The following is a 20223-nucleotide window of genomic DNA, read 5'->3' on the forward strand; positions in this document are numbered from 1 at the left end:
AGTGTTCTCTAAAGCCGCTGACAGACGACATCATAGTAAAACCAACAGAACTAGACATTGTTTACATCACTTAACATTAAAGGAAGACTCTAGGTAAGGCCCTCTGCACACGGGCGGAAATTCCGCGGCGGGATTTCCCGCTGAATTTCCGCCCGTGCCCGCTGCTGTAGGACTGCATGCATGCACGCAATCCTATACACACAGCCGCGATTTGTCCGCTTAAAAACACACACGGAACACAAATCGCGGCATGTTCTATTTATGTGCGGGTTTCGCAGAGGTCCACACAGAAATGTCAGTAGAGACCCTCAGTCTCCGCTCTGCGCATCCGCCGGTTGGGTGGCAGCCGGCACCTCACAGAGAAAAGGAGACGCCGGGAGCGTGTGAGCCGCAGGTCTGTGCAGGGGCGACGGTCCGCATCCCGCTGCGAGAATTCTGATACATTGTGATATGTTCAGTGCAGTGTCCAAGGGGATGGAGCAGGACACTTTGGTGGGGTTTGAGTCATGCTCCGCCCCCTGAGAACCTACACTAGAATTAACACAGCACATCTGTTTTTGGTGCATCCCTTTAACCTAATTAGCTATATATATTTATACAAATGTTTTGACTTAAAACCAGTGACAGCAAGATCAATGAAGTACGATTATCATTCCTGACTCCACAATACAAGTACAAATACACAATGACAACTATGGATTGTAACAGGTCAGCGCCACGGTTGGTATTGTTTCTGGTATTTTAGATGACTTGAAGGGGGCTAAACTGCAATAACAGACACAGCCTGGTAGACAAGAGCGTCGTTATTTCACATTCTGCACAACGCCTTTAGAAGATTGTGATTGACTTTTACCAAAAAATCTAGTAAAGTAATTTAAAGGGTGAGAACATTTTATAGTTCATTCATGTAAACTGACCTAAAAACTCAGGTAACGGTAAATACACTACATTACTTATCCTGTACTGATCCTGAGTTACATCCTGTATTATACTCCAGAGCTGCACTCACTATTCTGCTGGTGGAGTCACTGTGTACATACATTACTTATCCTGTACTGATCCTGAGTTACATCTTGTATTATACTCCAGAGCTGCACTCACTATTCTGCTGGTGGAGTCACTGTATACATTACATTACTTATCCTGTACTGATTCTGAGTTACATCATGTATTATACCCCAGAGCCGCACTCACTATTCAGCTGGCGGAGTCAGTGTGTACATACATTACATTACTTATCCTGTACTGATCCTGAGTTACAGCCTGTATTACACTCCAGAGCTGCACTCACTATTCTGCTGGTGGAGTCACTGTGTGCATACATTACATTACTTATCCAGTAATGATCCTGGGTTACATCCTGTATTACACTCCAGAGCTGCACTCACTATTCTGCTGGTGAAGTCACTGTGTACATACATTACATTACTTCTCCTGTACTGATCCTGAGTTACAGCCTGTATTATACTCTAGAGCTGCACTCCCTATTCTGCTGGTGGAGTCACAGTGTACATACGTTACATTACTTATCCTGTACGGATCTTGAGTTACAGTCTGTATTATACTCTAGAGCTGCACTCACTATTCTGCTGGTGGAGTCACTGTGTACATACGTTACATTACCTATCCTGTACTGATCCTGAGTTACATCCTGCATTATACTCCAGAGCTGCACTCACTATACTGCTGGTGGAGTCACTGTGTACATACGTTACATTACCTATCCTGTACTGATCCTGAGTTACATCCTGTATTATATTCCAGAGCTGCACTCACTATTCTGCTGCTGGAGTCACTGTGTACATACATTACATTACTTATCCTGTACTGATCCTGAGTTACATCCTGTATTATATTCCAGAGCTGCACTCGCTATTCTGCTGGTGGAGTCACTGTATACATACATTACATTACTTATCGTGTACTGATCCTGAGTTACATCCTGTGTTATACTGCAGAGCTGTACTCACTATTCTGCTGGTGGAGTCACTGTGTACATACATTACATTACTTATCGTGTACTGATCCTGAGTTACATCCTGTGTTATACTGCAGAGCTGTACTCACTATTCTGCTGGTGGAGTCACTGTGTACTTACATTACATTACTTATCCTGTACTGATCCTGAGTTACATACGTAATTTTTCTTTGAGCTCAGTGCAATGCCAATTTAGCCATGACCTAAGTAATCTGATGCTGACTGATTGCTATGGACTTGCTGCCTGACAACCCCATGGAAACTACTGTGGCTGTTCAGCAGTGTCTCCCAAGCAACCAGATTGTCAGACATGAAAGCTGGATATCTGCTGTGAGGGCAGCAGAGAGGCATTTCTATGCCATCCCTCATTTCTGGCTGTGGCAGTAATCAAAGATTGTCTATGAAAAACAGTTGTAGGTGGAGGAGCGCATTATACACCAAAGTCTTTGTGCAAAAAAGTCTACGCTGATCATCAGAAGGATATAGAATCCATGGAGGACGCGGTCTTGTAAGTTTATTAATGATGTTTTGTGACTGTTTTTTCGGACTCTCCTCACCACTTTCAAAAAATGATAAGTTTTATTATTTAAAAGTTGTTTTTTTTTTTCCACCAACATCGCCATCTAAGGCCGGCTGTCCACGGGCGTTGTGAAGTCCCGCGGCAGATCTCCACTGCGGGAGCCGCCGCCGAATCTCCGCCTGTGAGCCCTATCTGACAGATAGGCTGGCCGCGGAGAATCGGGGCAATGGGCAGCATGCTGCCAATTGCCCGCCGCGAGCAGAGAATCGCAATGATTTTCCGCTCGTGGACAGGGGCCGGGGCTTTCCATAGCAGTGCTATGGAAAACGTCGGCCGGCGTGATTCGCCGGCCGTGGATAGGGGGCCTCAGGGTTTGTTTTTTGCAGGATGAGTTGCATTTTTCAATAGTACTATTTATTGTACTAAAAAACTTTTAAAACTTTCTAAATGGAGTAAAATGGGAAAAATATGCAATTTTGCAATTTTTGCAAGCCAATTTTGCCTGCACACTGAACCAAAAATAACATGAAAACTCCTTAACAACAGAGAACATACAGTGCATTGAGTTTGTACAGAGAGGGATCAGGAGTACAGATGAGCGAGCGTACTCGGAAAAGCACTACTCGCTCGAGTAATTTGCTTTATCCGAGTATCGCTGTGCTCGTCCCTGAAGATTCGGGTGCCGCTGCGGCTGACAGGTGAGTCGCAGCGGGGAGCAGGGGAGAGCGGGCGGGAGAGAGGGAGAGAAAGATCTCCCCTCCGTTCCTCCCCGCTCTCCCCTGCAGCTCCCCGCTCCGTGCCGCCACCCGAATCTTCAGGGACGAGCACAGCGATACTCGGATAAAGCAAATTACTCGAGCGAGTAGTGCTTTTCCGAGTACGCTCGCTCATCTCTAATCAGGAGCTGATCCTACCCTATACGATGTTGGTACAGGCTGTTTCTTACAGCTCACACTCACCAGAAACAGGTGATTAATGTTAATGCTGATTGTGGCTGTTAAGGCTGGTTTAGACACAACTATAATTGCTCGAAAAATCTTTTGAGCAATAATAGTTGTGTTCTAAGCACAAGGTGATCGCTCAAACGTTGAGCGATCACCTCGAGCTCCGAGGATGCAGAAGTGTCCCTGCTTGTCTTCTGCATCCAGCTGTTCCCCGTTCGCAGTGCCCGGCTGTTATACAGCTGAGCGCTCCGACCAGGGTATGGAAAACATAGCTGGACAGTTGTGTTCTTCATAACCCGCCTGTCTTCAGGGAGCGGGATACAGCTGAAACAATAGTATCAGCTGTATCCCGCTGTGAATTCCTGATAACTGATCGCTGATCTTTCAGCATGCTGAAAGATCAGCGACGGCTTAACGAAAACTGCACATTGTCAGTGCAGTGAGACACAATGATTATCGCTGAATAGACGGCTTTGGGTGATTTTTGAGTGAAAATCGTTGTGTCTAAAAGGGCCTTTAACCCTTTAAATGCTGCTGTCAGTTCTGACAACGACATTTAAATTCCCCAATCACTTTAGTGGCGTGCCAACAGGTCCTTCCCTCCCAGAATGAGGTCACAGGGTGCTGCTCAGTTTTCAGCCCATGGCCTTTTTTTAATATGAATACGGAAAAGGATTTTAAAAAAAACTTTTAGTACTCTTTTTAAAATAAAAAAATATACTTCTCACCTAGTTTTACTTTTTATTTTAGCCCTGATAGGGGGACTTTCAATTGTTTGATCACTTATACCATATACTGCAATACTTCCATATTGCAATATATGGTATTTCTTCCGGCATTCCTTTAGGATGGACCACAGGCCCATCCTAATAGGCATGAGGGCCATGAAGGCCTTTGCTGCCATGACAACCGAATGGCACCTCGTGAAGTTATTGCATAAGTTGAAGGGGCGGGGGCACTGTTCGGGACCCCTGAACTCAGATCACAGCATTTAAATGCACTGTAAGGATTAACAGGAGCATTTAAAAGACTAACAATTGTTAAAGACAGCGGGTAGCTGCACTGTATGAAGTGGGATCGGCTTCCGATCCTGCTCCGTACAAACCGCAACACCGGAGGGTCTGCATCTCCACCCAAAAGCATCAAATGGTTAAAGAATATATCTTTGGCAATACATTGCATTACTTATTTTGTACTGACCCTGATTTACATTTTACAAATGTCTTAAGACCTTCTCATTGAGGCTGAGCTCTTTGTTTTTCACAGCATTGTATGTATGACAGGACGTTTGTGGGATATGTGATCATCGCATATGAAATCGATCCAAAGTAGTGTTCAAGTGTGTGAAAGCATTTTTTGAGTGAAGTAAAGTTGGTTAAGTGGCAAATATTTACAGGATGCAGAAAATAGATCAAAATTCCATCTTTTCTGGTGTTTGGCAGTAATATATCCCCACGTTTCCAATTTAACCATTTCGCTACTTGGGTAATTTTTCCACTTTTGACATACACAAAAAAAACCTTAATTACAAAATAAGAAAAATCACAGAAGAGAAGACCACAGAACACTTTACATTCAGACGCGTCTTCATGCAATTTTGCATCAAAACAAACATTTTTAGAAAAATGCATGAAAATCTAGGTTCCTGGGGAAAAGACTCAAGCAGAGCCTGAGGTATACAACACCTAAAAATAAAAGTTCAGATGTGTGGATTTCAGACACGCTTCTTATGTATATGTTTATATGCATATATCTTGTCATAATAATGGACACTGACGTGAGCACAAATCTCCACAAACCAGATACCGGTACTGATAAGCTGAAGCTTAGGGCTATTTTACACTGAACGGTTACAAAAAAAATGTTTTTTATTTTTTCTGGACACATTTTTTGTTTCTTATAGAGTTTTGGGTGCCGATTCCAAATCTGTGTTAAGATTTTTAATTTCAGAAACAGATGAACAGTAGAGATGAGCGAACGTACTCGTTTAGGGCGATTTCGCAATCGAGCACCGCTTTTTTCGAGTAACTGACTACTTAGGCGAAAAGATTTGGGGGGGCGGCGTGGTGGAGCGGGGGGTAGCAGTGGGGAACAGGGGGAGCTCTCTCTCTCTCCCCCCACTCCCCACCACAACCCCGATGCCCCCCGAATCTTTTCGCCCGAGTAGTCAGTTACTCAAAAAAAAGCGACGCTCGATTGCGAAATCGCCCTAAACGAGTACGTTCGCTCATCTCTAATTAACAGACAATAACCGTAACAGTAGAAGAAAGATGTGTAGATAAAATTGCAGTTGAAACAGGATTCTTTGTGACTCACTGTAAAATCCTTTTGTCATCTGTTCATTGGGGGACACAGTGAACACCTCGGGTATAGCTCCTGCCACTAGGAGGCAGGGACTAAGTAAAAGAAGAGTTAACTCCTCCTACCTGCTATACCCCACCTACAGCCACTAAGCTAAATCAGTTTGTACGCAAGCAGTAAGAGGATCATTGCGATGCCCTCTATTTTGGCCTTATTGAGGAGCCGTGGGATTAGAGGAGTTAGCGGGAAGACGTACAGGAAGGATAACCGATTCCACGATATCGCTAGGGCGTCCATAGCAATGGCTTGAGGATCATGAATCCGTGACAAAAACATCAGGAGCTGACGGTTGAGTCGGGATACCATCATATCCATATCTGGCAAGCCTCATTTGATGCAAATGTCCGTGAAGACTTCCTCGTGTAGCGCCCACTCTCCCTACTGAGAAAGTTCGACATTCAATTTTCCACACCTGAGATGTGGAGGGCCAAGATGGCTGGAACATGTACCTCTGCCCAGCATAGAATTCTGGCTGCCTCCCTCATCATTGTTGTGCTTCTTATGCCGCCCTGGTGGTTTATGTACACAACACTTGTCACATTGTTCGTTTGACTATGGATCAGACGACCGGACAGAATTTAATACTAATGAGTTAGGGATAGGTAGATTGCTCTCATTTCCAATATGATGATATGGAAGGAGGATTCTGAACTGGCCCATGTTTTTTTTTTTTTACTGTGAAGCTGCTGAGGACACCCCCTAGCCTAAGAGACTGGTGTCCAGGTTATGACTTTACTCCGAAATGAGAGAAAGGGCATTCCCTAGGAGAGGCTGGGTGACATCAGCCACCAAAGTAAGGATCGATGGATCAAATGCCGATCCAGGGACTCATGCAATCTGTTCCAACTGAATGGGATGGCACACTGTAGAGGGCGAGTGTGGAACTGCATGTACGGGACCACCTCAAAAACGCAGCTACCATGAGTCCCTGTCCCCACATGCTTTGGTGGATAGAGAGAGTGAGTGATCGACTTCAGGAAGTGGACTCATTGCTGTAAAAGTGCAAGTTTGTCCTTTGGAAGTTGTACCTTAACCTGCACCACGTCGAAGAATAGGCTGAGGAAGATGAGCTGATGTGATGGGACAACGTTGGACAATTGATAATCCACCAGAAATTAACAATAGTATCCAGTGCTATTGTTAGGCTTTCCACGTGGCGCTGAGGGATGGTGCCTTGATCAGTGTATCATCTAGAAAGGGGATCGCCCGAGAATGATGAAACGTCACAACAATCAACAGGACCTTCATGAATACTTGACAAGCTGTCACTAGGCTGAATGGCAAGGTGACAAATTGGAAATAGTTTGAATGGATTGCAAAGCGAAAAATCCGCTGGTGTGACTGGCAAATCGGAATGTGTCCTTAATGTCTATTGCTGATAGGCATTCGCCTTGATCCATTGAAGCAAATACAGAGACTCGATTAGAAAATGGTGTACCTTGACCAAGTGATTCAGGAGTTTCAGATTGAGAATGAGGCAAACCAATGCCTTGGTGCAATTGTTTCACCCATTTGGATCAGGCCCTGCTAACCCAGGATAAAGCAAAGAGAGGGCGAAGGGCTGATCTGGATGCCTCAAAGGATGATTTAGTGAAGCCGTTTATCATGCTGTTCCTTAGAAGATGATTTATCTGCCAGGGGCGAGGTAGCGCATTTGGAAAGGCGAGACATGGGAGGATCTAACAATGAAGAAGAAAACACATTTTTTATCGATTCTTTAGGGGATGTATACATAACATCAAAGCGTTTAGCAGTGAGGAAACATTTATCTGGAATGCATTATTCCTTGGACCTCAAAATCCGTGTGAGTGGGGAATGGAGAAGGAGTCTGCAGTGGCAGAGAAATCCTGATTTTTAACATGGAGTGACTCTCTAACCACCTTTATGAGAATGTCTACCATGGCGGAAAATGTGGATGACCATTCTTCATCTAAGGAAGAGTTAGATTCCAAGATTTTGCCCTTGAAGTGGGAGGTGTACCTGGAGGTGATCACAAAATGGGGCTCCATGAATAAAGGTGAGGCAGAGGAAGGAGGGAAAGAAGTATGATCATCCGACCAGGGAGACCGCTGTTATTTCTTGGTCCTGCCGCGTGACCGGTCCAGTAGGGACGATTTCTCAGCATCAGACAATTCAGCTGGGTTTAGGCGGGATGTCCTGCCCAGCATCTCCACAATGGTCCTGGAGGCTTTATAAGGTCCATAATCACCACAGGGAGTGAGTGTGCCCATTTGGATTCAGGACTCTGTAGGGGCATAGTGGTGGATATCCCCAGTACAGGTTCGCTGGCTGGTCTGGGAGGCAGGCAGTTTGCTCAAAGAGGCTACTGCTAACTGCATGGGAATTTGCTGCGACAATGGGAGCATACGAAGTGTCACAATGGCTGCACTTTGTTTACTGGATTTCTCCCTAGAACCCAACACTGTAGTTGTATGCGCAAAAAAGGAAAATGCCTTATTGCAACATGTGCATACAGTAGTGGAAACCAGCTGAGTAGCTACAAGTGGGCTAGGGTTAGTCAGAAGCTGCCCAGCGTAGGTCTTACCCAGGTCCAGGAGGTTCCACTAGCTATGTAACTGAGGAGCCTCAGAGAAAATAACGCCAAAGACGTAGGAGAGATGCGCGAAAGTGGAGGTGGACCTGTAAGTAACAAAATTTTCACCCCTGGAATAAGGGTCGTGGTAATAGCATGGCAACCAATATCTTATCAGCGGCAATTTGTATTCCCTGTGCAAATACAAAGGGACCCACCTCCCCGGAAACAAAGAGCAAGCAACTGAACAAGGGCAGGCACTGGATGTGGAACTGCTCACCGCACCACAAGATACTTCATGGCGTGGCTGGCACCAACTGGAAGAGAACACAACAGGCCGTGAGAGAAGAAATGACTGAAATGTGGTGCGATGTGTCCCAGAGGAGGCAATACATTCAAAAGGAAGGCAGTCCCCCTTGGAAGGGCAGCAGCATGTAGCCTATCACTCTGCTCAGAAAGCGAGAGGGTCAGTCCACACAGTGTGGCAGTGGAAGCGGTGTTGGCAATGAGGAAGGGAACACGAGATGAAGGGAAATGGAGGCCATGGAGAAGAGAACCGCTTGGCCATTACACTTATTTTTCCTGTAGGGATGATCATGGTAGTAGCCACAAGCCATGGCACTGTCCCTCATCATTTCTCACTACCCTTTGGTGGGAGAAAGGAGCCTAGAGGAGCCCTTTGGTTGAGCAAGAGGGTCTTCATCAGCAGGTCACAGGAAAGGAACTCCAGGAGCTGGAAGATCTGCAGTAGGAAGGTCTACTTCCTATGGACACTATGCAAAAACTGATTTATCTTAGTGGCAGCAGGAGGGGTATAGCTGTTAAGAGGAGGTAACTCTTTTGTTTAGCATCTATCACCTAGTGGGAGGAGCTATACACAAGGTCTTTGCTGTGAACACAGCTGAGAAATAGGTTTGAAAAATGTTAAACAGTAAAGCCTGAATAGAGTAACATACAGTTATAAGCATGACAAAAGATCAGCAGGTGGCAGAACTTCAATAAGTGACATGAAAATATAGAACATTAGATGCAATGTTTGCATAAGTCACTTATTTCTTTTATGTAAACCATTGTTCTCCCTTGGAATATTTCAGCAATAATCAGCCAGCATTGCAGGCATTCACTTTACTCCATACCATTTTTCAATTGCACGTATGTCTTGGCTAAATCTTTAACCATGCTTATTTGATAAGTCACTGCATCTCTCACGGAAAGTAATCAAGATGCAAGTTAGAGATGAGCGAGCATACTCGCTAAGGACAATTACTTGAGCGAGCATTGTCCTTAGCGAGTACCTGCCCGCTCGGAAAAAAAGATTCGGGTGCCAGCGGGGGGCGGGGAGCAGCGGGGGAGAGCAGGGGGGAACGGAGGGAAGATCTCACTCCTGCAACTCACCACTCACTCCTGCCGGCACCCGAATCTTTTCTTCCGAGCGGGCAGGTACTCACTAAGGACAATGCTCAATCAAGTAATTGTCCTTAGCGAGTATGCTCGCTCATCTCTAATGCAAGTGCATGAAATGTACTTTAAGGATATGTTTCATCCCAAATCGTTGTCTGATTTCAACATGTCAGTCACAATCTGTTCAAAGTCATTTAATCTAGTTTTCCCCAGAAATCTGTCTGTCACATTCTTGAATATCATCCAGGCAGATTTTTCTTTGCTTGTTAAGCATTCATTGAATTTATTGTCACGTTTAATTTCTCCGATCTGTGTATAAAAAAAAAACACACTCTCTTATCTTTGCTTCTGAGAGACGGGTAAATTTAGTCTTGAGATGGGTAAATTCTCTGCCATTTTTATTCGTTACCTTGACAAACTGTTTTATAAGGCCTAATTTAACCCTTTCCAATCCAATTTGTATCCTGGTTTTCCTAGGGGGCTTACTCTTTTTCTGCCGTTATACAATGGCGCTATCTGCTGGCTAAAGCCAGTACTGCATGAGGTCACCCATTGGATAGGCTCTGACAGCAGAGAGGCTGGCAATATACAGTAAGAAAACCCTGACAGATGTCTTCCAACATCGGAGCTGTACAGCCTTAAATCATAATGTCTTCAGACGTCAGACAGTGGATTGGAGAGGGTTAATACGTAATGGAGAAAGCAGAATGTCTTCAGATGACACAAGACTTCCCCATTGAACATTTTTGCTCCTAACTCTCCAAATTCTGGCTGGCCAGTCCTTCCTTATGTAGTGAAATTGCCTTAACAGCTATCCCACTCACATAGAAAACAGGAATACTTTGTGAACCCTGTCTGCCTTCCCAATATGACAGCAATGACCTTCAAGTCTCTAGAAGTCTTCCACTTAAGTTCAGAGTATGTAACAGAGTAAAGTATTTGCTGCAGCATTCCATTGGACTCATGAGCAAGAATGGCATAACCAATTGGAATAGAACGCAGCACATTGCCGTTATGAAGTAAAACTGTTCTCAAACTACTTTTTGGCTCTCCACTCTTAGGACATCATAAGAGTGACCCAGAGCTGACATCAAACCACTTATGTCATTACAGAAATGCAGTCCTAAGCTCTTGCTAACGACCTGCAGGTTGCAAGTTCAATCCCTGCATGGGCCAGGTAGGCAGCTCAAGCCTTCTATCCTTCTGAGGTCGTATAGAGATAAAGCAGTCTGGTTTGTTTCGGCATGTGAACGGTGCCATATTGCTTCACTAGGAAAATATGGGCATAAATTATCTAACAGTAAGAAATATGGATTCGCTTTTCCCCCATTGATTTCAATAGGGTTTTAAAAGAACAGAAAGGCTTCTGTTGGCTTCCATTCTGTCAGGTTGGTTTTTTAGGAAGGAAAAATAGCGTAGTCTGCAGTGTTCTTTTTCTGGAAAAAAAGCGGAAACCTGACGGAATGGAAAAGCTTCTATTTGTTCTCCATTATTTTGAAACCCAATTGAAATCAAGGGGGAAAATAATTGATGTTTTTTGACGTTTTATATCAGTTTTTTCTCCTCCAAAAACAGAGCAGAGTGACGGAAAGCCTGAACTTAGCTCTAACGCAGGTATGAAAGAAGCCTAACTTTGTTTCATCTAGATTTTTGACTATTCAAAGTCGCAACCTCTGGCTGATATAACCGCTTTACACAATCGAGGGGTTCTTTCTAGAGTCAAATTCAGATAGTGTTCACAAATTTCTTCACAACATTATCGCAGACGTTCCCACAATTGTGCGGCACTTGTAGGTGGCTTTGCTTTCACTCTTCTGTCCAGTGCATCCCTAGCAAGCTAAGTCATTGTTTTACTGTAATATGAGCCCCTGACCAACTAGGGGTACACCAGAGGGTATTACATGGTGTATCAAAATGCTGTTGTAGCCCTTTTTGTGCAAGGTCAGTCACCCTGTGCCAGTTGTCAACTCTGAATTCAGCAAAAGAGCTCAAGGTCTTACGCTTCCTCCTCCATATTTGACAATTGGTGTCACATTCTCAGGAACCATCCTTTTAACTTACGTGATATAGCAAAGATGTCAAATTTTGATTCATCAGTCCATTATACTTTTTCCCACTCTTTAGTGGTCCACTGGAGGTGCTGCTTGGCCCAGGCAAGTCTTTTTTTAAATTTTGCAATCTTAGCAGTGGCTTTCTTACTGATACTCTACCTGTTGAACCTGAAGTCTTCTATTTGCAGCTGAAATGGAAACATTATTTTTTAGCGCATTAAGCTGCGCTTGTAGATTTTGTGCTGAGGTGTCGATCATGCGAACTGTTAACTTTTAGAGATGAGCGAACGCGTTCGTCCGAGCTTGCTATTCGTGCGAATATTAGGGTGTTCGGGATGTTCGTTATTCGTAACGAACACCATGCGGTGTTCTGGTAAATTAAACTTTCTTCCCTGAGACGTTAGCGCTTTTTTTTGGCCAATATAAAGACAGGGAAGGCATTACAACTTCCCCCTGCAACGTTTAAGCCCTATACCACCCCCCTGCTGTGAGTGGCTGGGGAGATAAGGTGTCCGCCTGATATGAAAGTCTGCCCCTCCCGCTGCTCGCTATGGATGCATTCTATATGCGCTCAATGGGGCCAGCGGCAGCAGCGCTGACCCCATTGAGAACATATAGAAGACAAATCCTTCTTCTCTGGCACAGCTGTAACAGCTGTAGCAGAGAAGAACGATGTTTGCCCATTGAATTCAATGGAACCGGCAATACAGCCGACTCCACTGAATGCAATGGGCTGCCGGCGATCGCAGGATGAATGGTCGGAAAGGGGTTAAATATATAACCCCTTTCCTGCAATTCATCCAGAAATGTGTTACACTAAAAATATATACCGGCGTATAAGGCGACCGGGCGTATAAGACGACCCCCCAACTGTCACCTTATACGCCGGTAATACAGTGGAGAAAAGAATAAAAAGCATTACTTACGTTTTTAGATGATCTGCGGCGCTCCTGCAGGCTGTCGCTCCCTCCTAATCCACGGCAGAGTATTCCTTTCTCCACGAAAGACTTTAAATCCCTGCCTCCAGAAAGACACGTGCCTTCAGCCAATCACAGCCAATGACAATGATGTCATTGAATGGCTGTGATTGGCTGTGTTTCTGGAGGCGGGGATTTCAAGGCTTGAAATCCCCGCCTCCAGAAACACAGCCAATCACAGCCATTCAATGACATCATTGTCATTGGCTGTGATTGGCTGAAGGCACATGTGCTTCTGGAGGCAGGGATTTAAAGTCTTTCGTGGAGAAAGCTTGTCTGCCGTGGACCAGGAGGGAGTGACAGCCTGCAGGAGCGCCGCAGATCATCTAAAAACGTAAGTAATGCTTTTTATTCTTTGCTCCACTGTATTACCGGCGTATAAGGTGACAGTTGGGGGGTCGTCTTATACGCCCCGTCGCCTTATACGCCGGTATATATTTTTAGTGTAACACATTTCTGGATGAATTGCAGGAAAGGGGTTATATATTTAACCCCTTTCCGACCATTCATCCTGCGATCGCCGGCAGCCCATTGCATTCAGTGGAGTCGGCTGTATTGCCGGTTCCATTGAATTCAATGGGCAAACATCGTTCTTCTCTGCTACAGCTGTTACAGCTGTGCCAGAGGAGGACGATCTTTATGCTGACAGTGGGGGGGGGGGGGGGGGGGCACTCTTGCCGCTATTGTGGCTTAATAGTGGGACCTGTGAACTTGAGATGCAGCCCACCATGTAGCCCCTCGCCTGCCCTATCCGTCACTGTGTCATTCCCATCACTTTCCTGAATTGCCCAGATTTTCACACATGAAAACCTTAGCGAGCATCGGCGAAATACAAAAATGTTCCGGTCGCCCATTGACTTCAATGGGGTTCGTTGTTCGAAACGAACCCTCGAGCATCACGGGAAGTTCGTTACGAATAACGAACACCCGAACATTTTGGTGTTCGCTCATCTCTATTAACTTTCAAAAACTTGTCATCTGGTCTTGTAGTGCCCCTTGGTCTGCCAGACCTTTTGCTGTCAGTGTGTTCTCCAGTTTCCAGGTGCCTTTTGATGATATAGGAAACTGTACTGTTGGCCACCTTGACTTTCTTGGCAATTTCTCTGTAGAACAGACCTACACATTTAAGGGCTATAATTATCTGTCTGCTTTGATTAAGTGCCTTTTTCATGCCATTATAATAGCAATGTGCTCTGTCCCGAAGAGCAAAAGTATACAAATCCTATCCTGTGTTCCAACACTGGTTATATAGAATCAGAGGGTTTGAAAGTAATGTGCAAAAATCGAGACACCTGTAGGAATAGTTTGCATCCAATTTCAAACCATAATTTGTTTTCTGTGCTGCAGAGCAGCTGTCTTCGATGTGTTCTCTGAAAAACCATAAATTCCGACTATAGTTATATTTCAGGTTAAAACTTCACAATATTTTTATCTGTGAATGTCAATAAATAACTGGAAAAATTGGGGTGTCCTAAAAAGTTTGACTGATAGTGTACCTGGCCCCCATTCCTTTGCCGTCATCCCTGGAAGTCCGCAAGTGTGACTCTTTACTTCAGTCAGTCACACACACTGGGGGAGATTTATGAAGCTGTCAAAAAGGAAAACCATCATCACAGTTATCATTTTTGACAATTTCATAAGTCTGGCTGACGTTTCTTTATGGCAGTGCGCACTGACTGAAGAAAAGAGTCACGCTCAAATTCCAGGGTAACAGCGAAAGAACGGGGAGCCAGGTAAGTATACGAAATACACTTTATGATTAGAGATGAGCGAGTATACTCGGTAAAGGCAATTGCTCGAGCGAGCATTGCCTTTATCGAGTACCTGACCGCTCGAGATGAAACGTTCGGGTGCCGGCAGCGGGCGGGGAGCTGCGGGGGAGAGCGGGGCGGAACGGAGGAGAGATCTCTCCCTCCCTCTCTCCCCCCCGCTCCCTCCTGCTGACTGCCGCTACTCACCACTCCCCCGCGCCGGCACCCGAACGTTTCATCTCGAGCGGGCAGGTACTCGATAAAGGCAATGCTCGCTCAAGCAATTGCCTTTACCGAGTATACTCGCTCATCTCTATTTATGATGCATATTGGACGTGACAGCTTTCTTTTAAAGATGCTTTAAGCTCTAACCCTTACATTATAGTCGCAGCAGTGTCCAAAGTTATGAAATATAACAAACGTCCTTGACGTAGTGAATGAGTTTAAAGAAACCCTTATGTTATGCCTAGTGCAGGGTCTGAGGGGCAGACAATGAAACCCAGATTCTCTCTTTGGTGCTCTTTGAAGCCCTGTGACATGCACCAACCCCCCAGAGCCTGCACAAGGCATGAACCAGTTTTGCTTTGAATGTTCCTTTAAATAGAAGATACGAGGATAGCTTCCGGCCAAACACCAGACAAGACAAATATGCTATCACATTTTTTGCTTATAATGCTTTGCTCTGAGCATTTTTTAAAATTTCTCATTACATTAGTTTGCAAATGTGGACTAAGACATTGCCAAACTTACCTGTCATTCTTTAGGATACTGGAAGGCATCTGCATTCACTGTGCATTTCATTAGCCATTCACAATAAAACAGTGCAAGTAACTAGAGTTGTGGGAGACAGTTGGCTGGTAACCAGTCAAAGACTGTTCTTGTAATCGCACCATTTTATTGGTGACAGTTCTCTTCTGCTTAGAGCTTATATGAGGTAAGAAAATGGGTCTGCTTCTTGTCAAAGGGCTGTGTCTAGTATTGCATTGACTGGAATGAGGCACATATAATGCATTTGGAAAGTCTTCAGACCCTTTCACTTTTTTTTTACATTTTGTTAAGTTGTGGCCTTGTGTAAATGAAAAAAAGGAGTAACATTTTCCTCATCATTCTGCACTCAATGACCATAATGACTAAGTGAAAACACAATGTTAGAAATCTTCGTAAATTTTTTTTTTAATTGAAGAATTAACCCTTTGCAATTCAATTTTGGATTCGGGGTTTCCTAGGGGGCTTTCTCTTTCTGCCATTATACAATGGCGCCATCTGTTGGCTAGAGCCAGTACTGCCGTATGGGACATGCTTGAGAGGCCCCCAACAACAGAGCAGCCAGTAATCTACAGTAATAATATCCTGCTGGACGTCTTCCGACATCGGAGCTGTACAGCCTTCAATCGGAATGTCTTTAGACGTCAGACAGTGGATTGGAAAGGGTTAACATTTTACATTGACATAAGTATTCACACCCTGTACTTAGTACTTAGTTGAAGCACCTTTGGCATAATTACAGCTTTCGGTCTTCTTGGGTCTGCGGCCGCAAGGTTTGAACACCTGGATTTGGGGATTTCCTGCCAGCCTTCTAAAGCTCTGTCAAGTTGGATGGGGGCCATCTGTGGACAGCCATTTGTAGGTCTCTCCAGAGATGTTCTATTAGGTTCAAATCAGAGCTCTGGCTGGGCGACTCAAGGACATCCACTAGAGTTGTCCATCTGTCACTCCTGTGTTTTCTCGTCTGTGTGCTTAGGGTCATTGTCTTGTTGGAAGGTGAACCTTTTGCCCAGTCTGAGGTCCCTTGTGCTCTAGATCAGGTTTACATTAAAAATATCTCTGGACTTTGCTCCATTCAGCTTTCCATCAACCCTGTCCCAGCCGTTGAAAAACACCCCCAAGGCATGATGCTGTCGCTACCATGCTGCACTGTGGGGATGGTATCGGGCAGGTGATGAGCAGTTCCTGGTTTCCTCCAGACATAACGCTTAGAATTGAGGTAAAAAAGTCCAATCTTGGTTTCATCAAACCAGAAAATCTTGTTTCTTACAGTCTGACAGTCCTTTAGGTGCTTTTTGGCAAACTCCAGGCGGGCATTCATGTGTCTCTTACTAAAAAAAACGTCTTTTTTGGCCACTTTGCCATAAAGCTCAGATTGGCGGAGTCTGCAGTGATGGTTGACCTACGGGATGTTTCTCTCATCTGCACACAGGATCTTTGAAGTTTAACCAGTGATCACTGGGTTCTTGGTCACCTTTCTTACCAAGGCCCCTCTGCCCTGATTATTTAGTTTGGTGGGTCGGCAGCTCTAGGAAGAGTCTTGGTTGTTCTAAACATCTTCCATCTAAGAGTTATGGAGGCCGCTGGGCTCTTGGGAACTTTCAGTGTAGCAGAATTTTTTATAGCCTTCTCCAGATCCGTGCCTCCACACAATCCTGTCTCTGAGCTCGACAGGCCGTTCTTTTAACATGATGTCCAATCAACTGAATTTACCACAGGTGACTCCAATCAGGGTGTAGGAACATCTCATAAATAATCAAGAGAAATTGGAGGCCCCCAGAACTAGATTTCAAGTGTCATACTAAAGGGTCTGACTACTTATGTCAATGTCCGTTTTTCATTTTTAAAAAATGTACAAACATTTCTAACATTCTGTCATTATGGGGTATGGAATGATGGGGAAAAACCTGAACTATTTTTTAATTTACACAACACCACAACATATCAAAATGTCAAAAAAAGTAAAGGGGGCTGAACACTTTCCAAACGCTCTCTCTGTATTATAGTGTGATATATAACGCACAGCCCATATACAAAGGGAATGCTGTTTTGGGCTGTGCGTTATATCTTCCAATTTCTAATCCCATACAGCCCCTTTAAGTACAGACTAGGAATAGCTTGTGACCAACATAACATAACATAACATAACAAGTCGACTCTCCAACATTGAAGACTTATGTCCCATTTAGACGGGACGACAGTTGTCTACATGACTGCACAAGCGCTGACGTCACAGTTAAGGTCGTTCGCTCTCTGCAAAGTCTTTAGACAAGCAGAGTTCACCGCTGTATCGCGGTCTTCTTGCTCAGCGCGGAGCATTTATATTGAGCAAAGAATTTGTTTAAGAATCATCCATTATTTTTATGGGATCGCTCCAAAAACAGATGGCACTTACAGGAATTTCCTACTGGGACCACCTGTGATTTTTTTCACGCGCGTGAAAAATGGATGTAAATCTGATGTAAAATTGTGTCCTTTTATCACAAAAAGACATCATACACGCATGAAAATTGCAGGTAAAATAGTCAGTTTTTCACTGACCTACGTTGCACTGTGTGAATACACCCTTAAAGGGATATAGCCTGTGCAAAAGCAGAACAGTAGACTTGAAAATCACCAATACGAGGACCCGCCAAGTTGAATATGTGTAAGTAGCAGGATGTATCTATTATATAGTTTTCTGAAAAAATTTTCATTCTAAGTTGAAATTGATTTATTTAAACCCCTGATATCTCTGGCCTTCTGAGTTCAGTGGGCGGTCCCTGTGTGACTATGCATACACACAGTTGTGAATCATTAAGCAAAACTGCCCACTGGACTTCTAATAACAGACTTAGCAGAAATTTAAAGGGATTCTGTCACCAGGTTCATTAAGTTTGCCTCAGAGCTGATTCCCCTGTCATGGAGGCGGGCCGTGACATCTTTTCCCCTCCCACATCATGCAGATTGACAGCGCACTCCCCCTTTGTGTATAGGGAGAGAGCAATCTGCATGCTACGGGCAGGGAAAGGCTCCAAGTCAAAGTTGATGACAGAATCTCTTACACTAAATTCTATTGGAGTATTAAGGGCATGCTCTCTGACCTATGTAAATGTCACTGTGCAGGAGGGTTGGAGGTGAGCTGTGACTTATCACCTGTCAATGACGGATCCTATAATAGCGGTATTACTTTTCATTAAACTCTTGCCTGTGAGGAAAATACGATTACTGCTGAGCAGTGATCTCTACAGAACTAGAAGCGTCAGCCTATTAGGAGTGTCAGAAGAGTGCATTTTGACTTGCTATTCCACAAAACTGATTTGGCTTAGCGCTAGATCCAGGGAAGCACTGGGACCTCCTGGTCTTCACCCTTTCACCCCACCAATTGGGATCGGGTCGACACTGCAGGGAACCCTAGACCATTACCCCCAAAAGTAGTCTCCATTACATGGCAGCTGATGCAAAGTGGTCAGAGTTACTGTTACACAGTATCAGAGGAGCAAACAAAAGATGTGGTGGTAGAACAGAGCTGAGGTCAGGACAGGGGACAAGTGGAATTCTTTCGAAACGATGAATTGGGCCAAAGGTCGGGGCAGGCAGCAGACAGAGTAAGCATGATGAATAAACAAGCCAAGGTCAGGAGTGGAGAAGATGGGAAAGCTTAATGGAGCAGAGACAGATCAAAAACCAGGAAAGCAATCCGGGCAAATAACACCTTCACACACTAGAGGGACTAGCTGCTCAGGTACCCTCCAGTGGGAGAGGGGGCCTAAAATAGAGTAAAATTTGTCAAGATTGACCGAGCATGAGAAAGCTGGCCCATAAGGGGGCAAACCGTGCGTCACACAATCTTTGGCCAACAGTGAGAGATAGCCTGTGACAGAGGGGGATGCAATGCAGAAATGGGTTGATAACATGACATCCCAAACTAAAGAAATGCAGCAGACTGTCCTGGATGATTAGGACCAATTTCATCCATGAATCAAGTCCACAGAAATAAGCAATGTGGATTTCAGCATTCCTATGTGCAAACTTTATGTCAAACACACAGGGCAAAGTTTCAGTCCAGCAATTCAGCCTTTTTCAAGCCCATGAAGATGTTGCCCTTGGTTGAATTTGAATCCAGGACCCTAGTGCTGCAAGGCAACTGTGCTAGCCAATGACCCTTCATGCTGCACCTGCTTCAAAAAGGCTCAATCACTGTCCAAAAATGTTTCCTTGTGTATGTCTGAACTGAAATAAATGTTGCACCTTGGAATGCTGACATCCACGTTGCTTATTTCTGGAGGGGAAAGCAATGTCTGCCACCAGAGGAGGTGAGAGAAGTTGGCTCCAGCAGTCCCGATGTATGCATAACAATGAGACTCAGCGGTCAGTGTGAAAACTGCAGGATTTAAAGAAAAATATATAGATAGTGATCTGGAAAATTAGATAAAACACCAAAAACGTGTAAAATGTATGTGTAACATAAAGTCATTTAAACAAGAAGGTATTTTCTGACAACTTGCACACTAGCATTTATTTTTTGGATTTTGGGTAGGTTGGTGCAATATATAAATTCTTGCAAAAGTCTACATACCCTTTAAATAAAGAGAAAGTTTGCCTTCAATCCTTCCAATCCATCAACAGTTGGATTCTAGTGAATCTTGCATTTGGCCAACAGAATGGCTGCTTCCATTGTATGCAGGTAAAGTGAAAATGTGCTGAGTGACCGAATGACATTCTTTCAGATACTGTATCAATTGTAATAAAAGGTGAAACTGATAAAACTAAAATGTAAAAAAAAAAAAAAAAAAAAGTTGCGAAATGGCTCAAAAAAAATATGTCCATGATCTCAATGACTTAGCCCCGATGAATGAAAATGAATTCACTCATTCCTCTTTCATCTTCATTGTGGAATGGGCATGACTACTTGATTCAAAATGGAATCAAAGAGCCTTATCAACATATATATTTTTTAATA

General features: G+C 44.2%; 1 protein-coding gene across 1 annotated transcript in view; it reads right to left on the bottom strand.

The window, feature by feature from the left end:
• The window catches only part of PPP1R9A (protein phosphatase 1 regulatory subunit 9A), a 208760-nt gene that overhangs the window by 19422 nt on the left and 169115 nt on the right, over positions 1–20223 (bottom strand). The window lies entirely within an intron of this gene.

The sequence above is a fragment of the Eleutherodactylus coqui genome, chromosome 12, assembly GCF_035609145.1.
Source record: "Eleutherodactylus coqui strain aEleCoq1 chromosome 12, aEleCoq1.hap1, whole genome shotgun sequence".
Taxonomy (NCBI): Eukaryota; Metazoa; Chordata; class Amphibia; order Anura; family Eleutherodactylidae; genus Eleutherodactylus; species Eleutherodactylus coqui.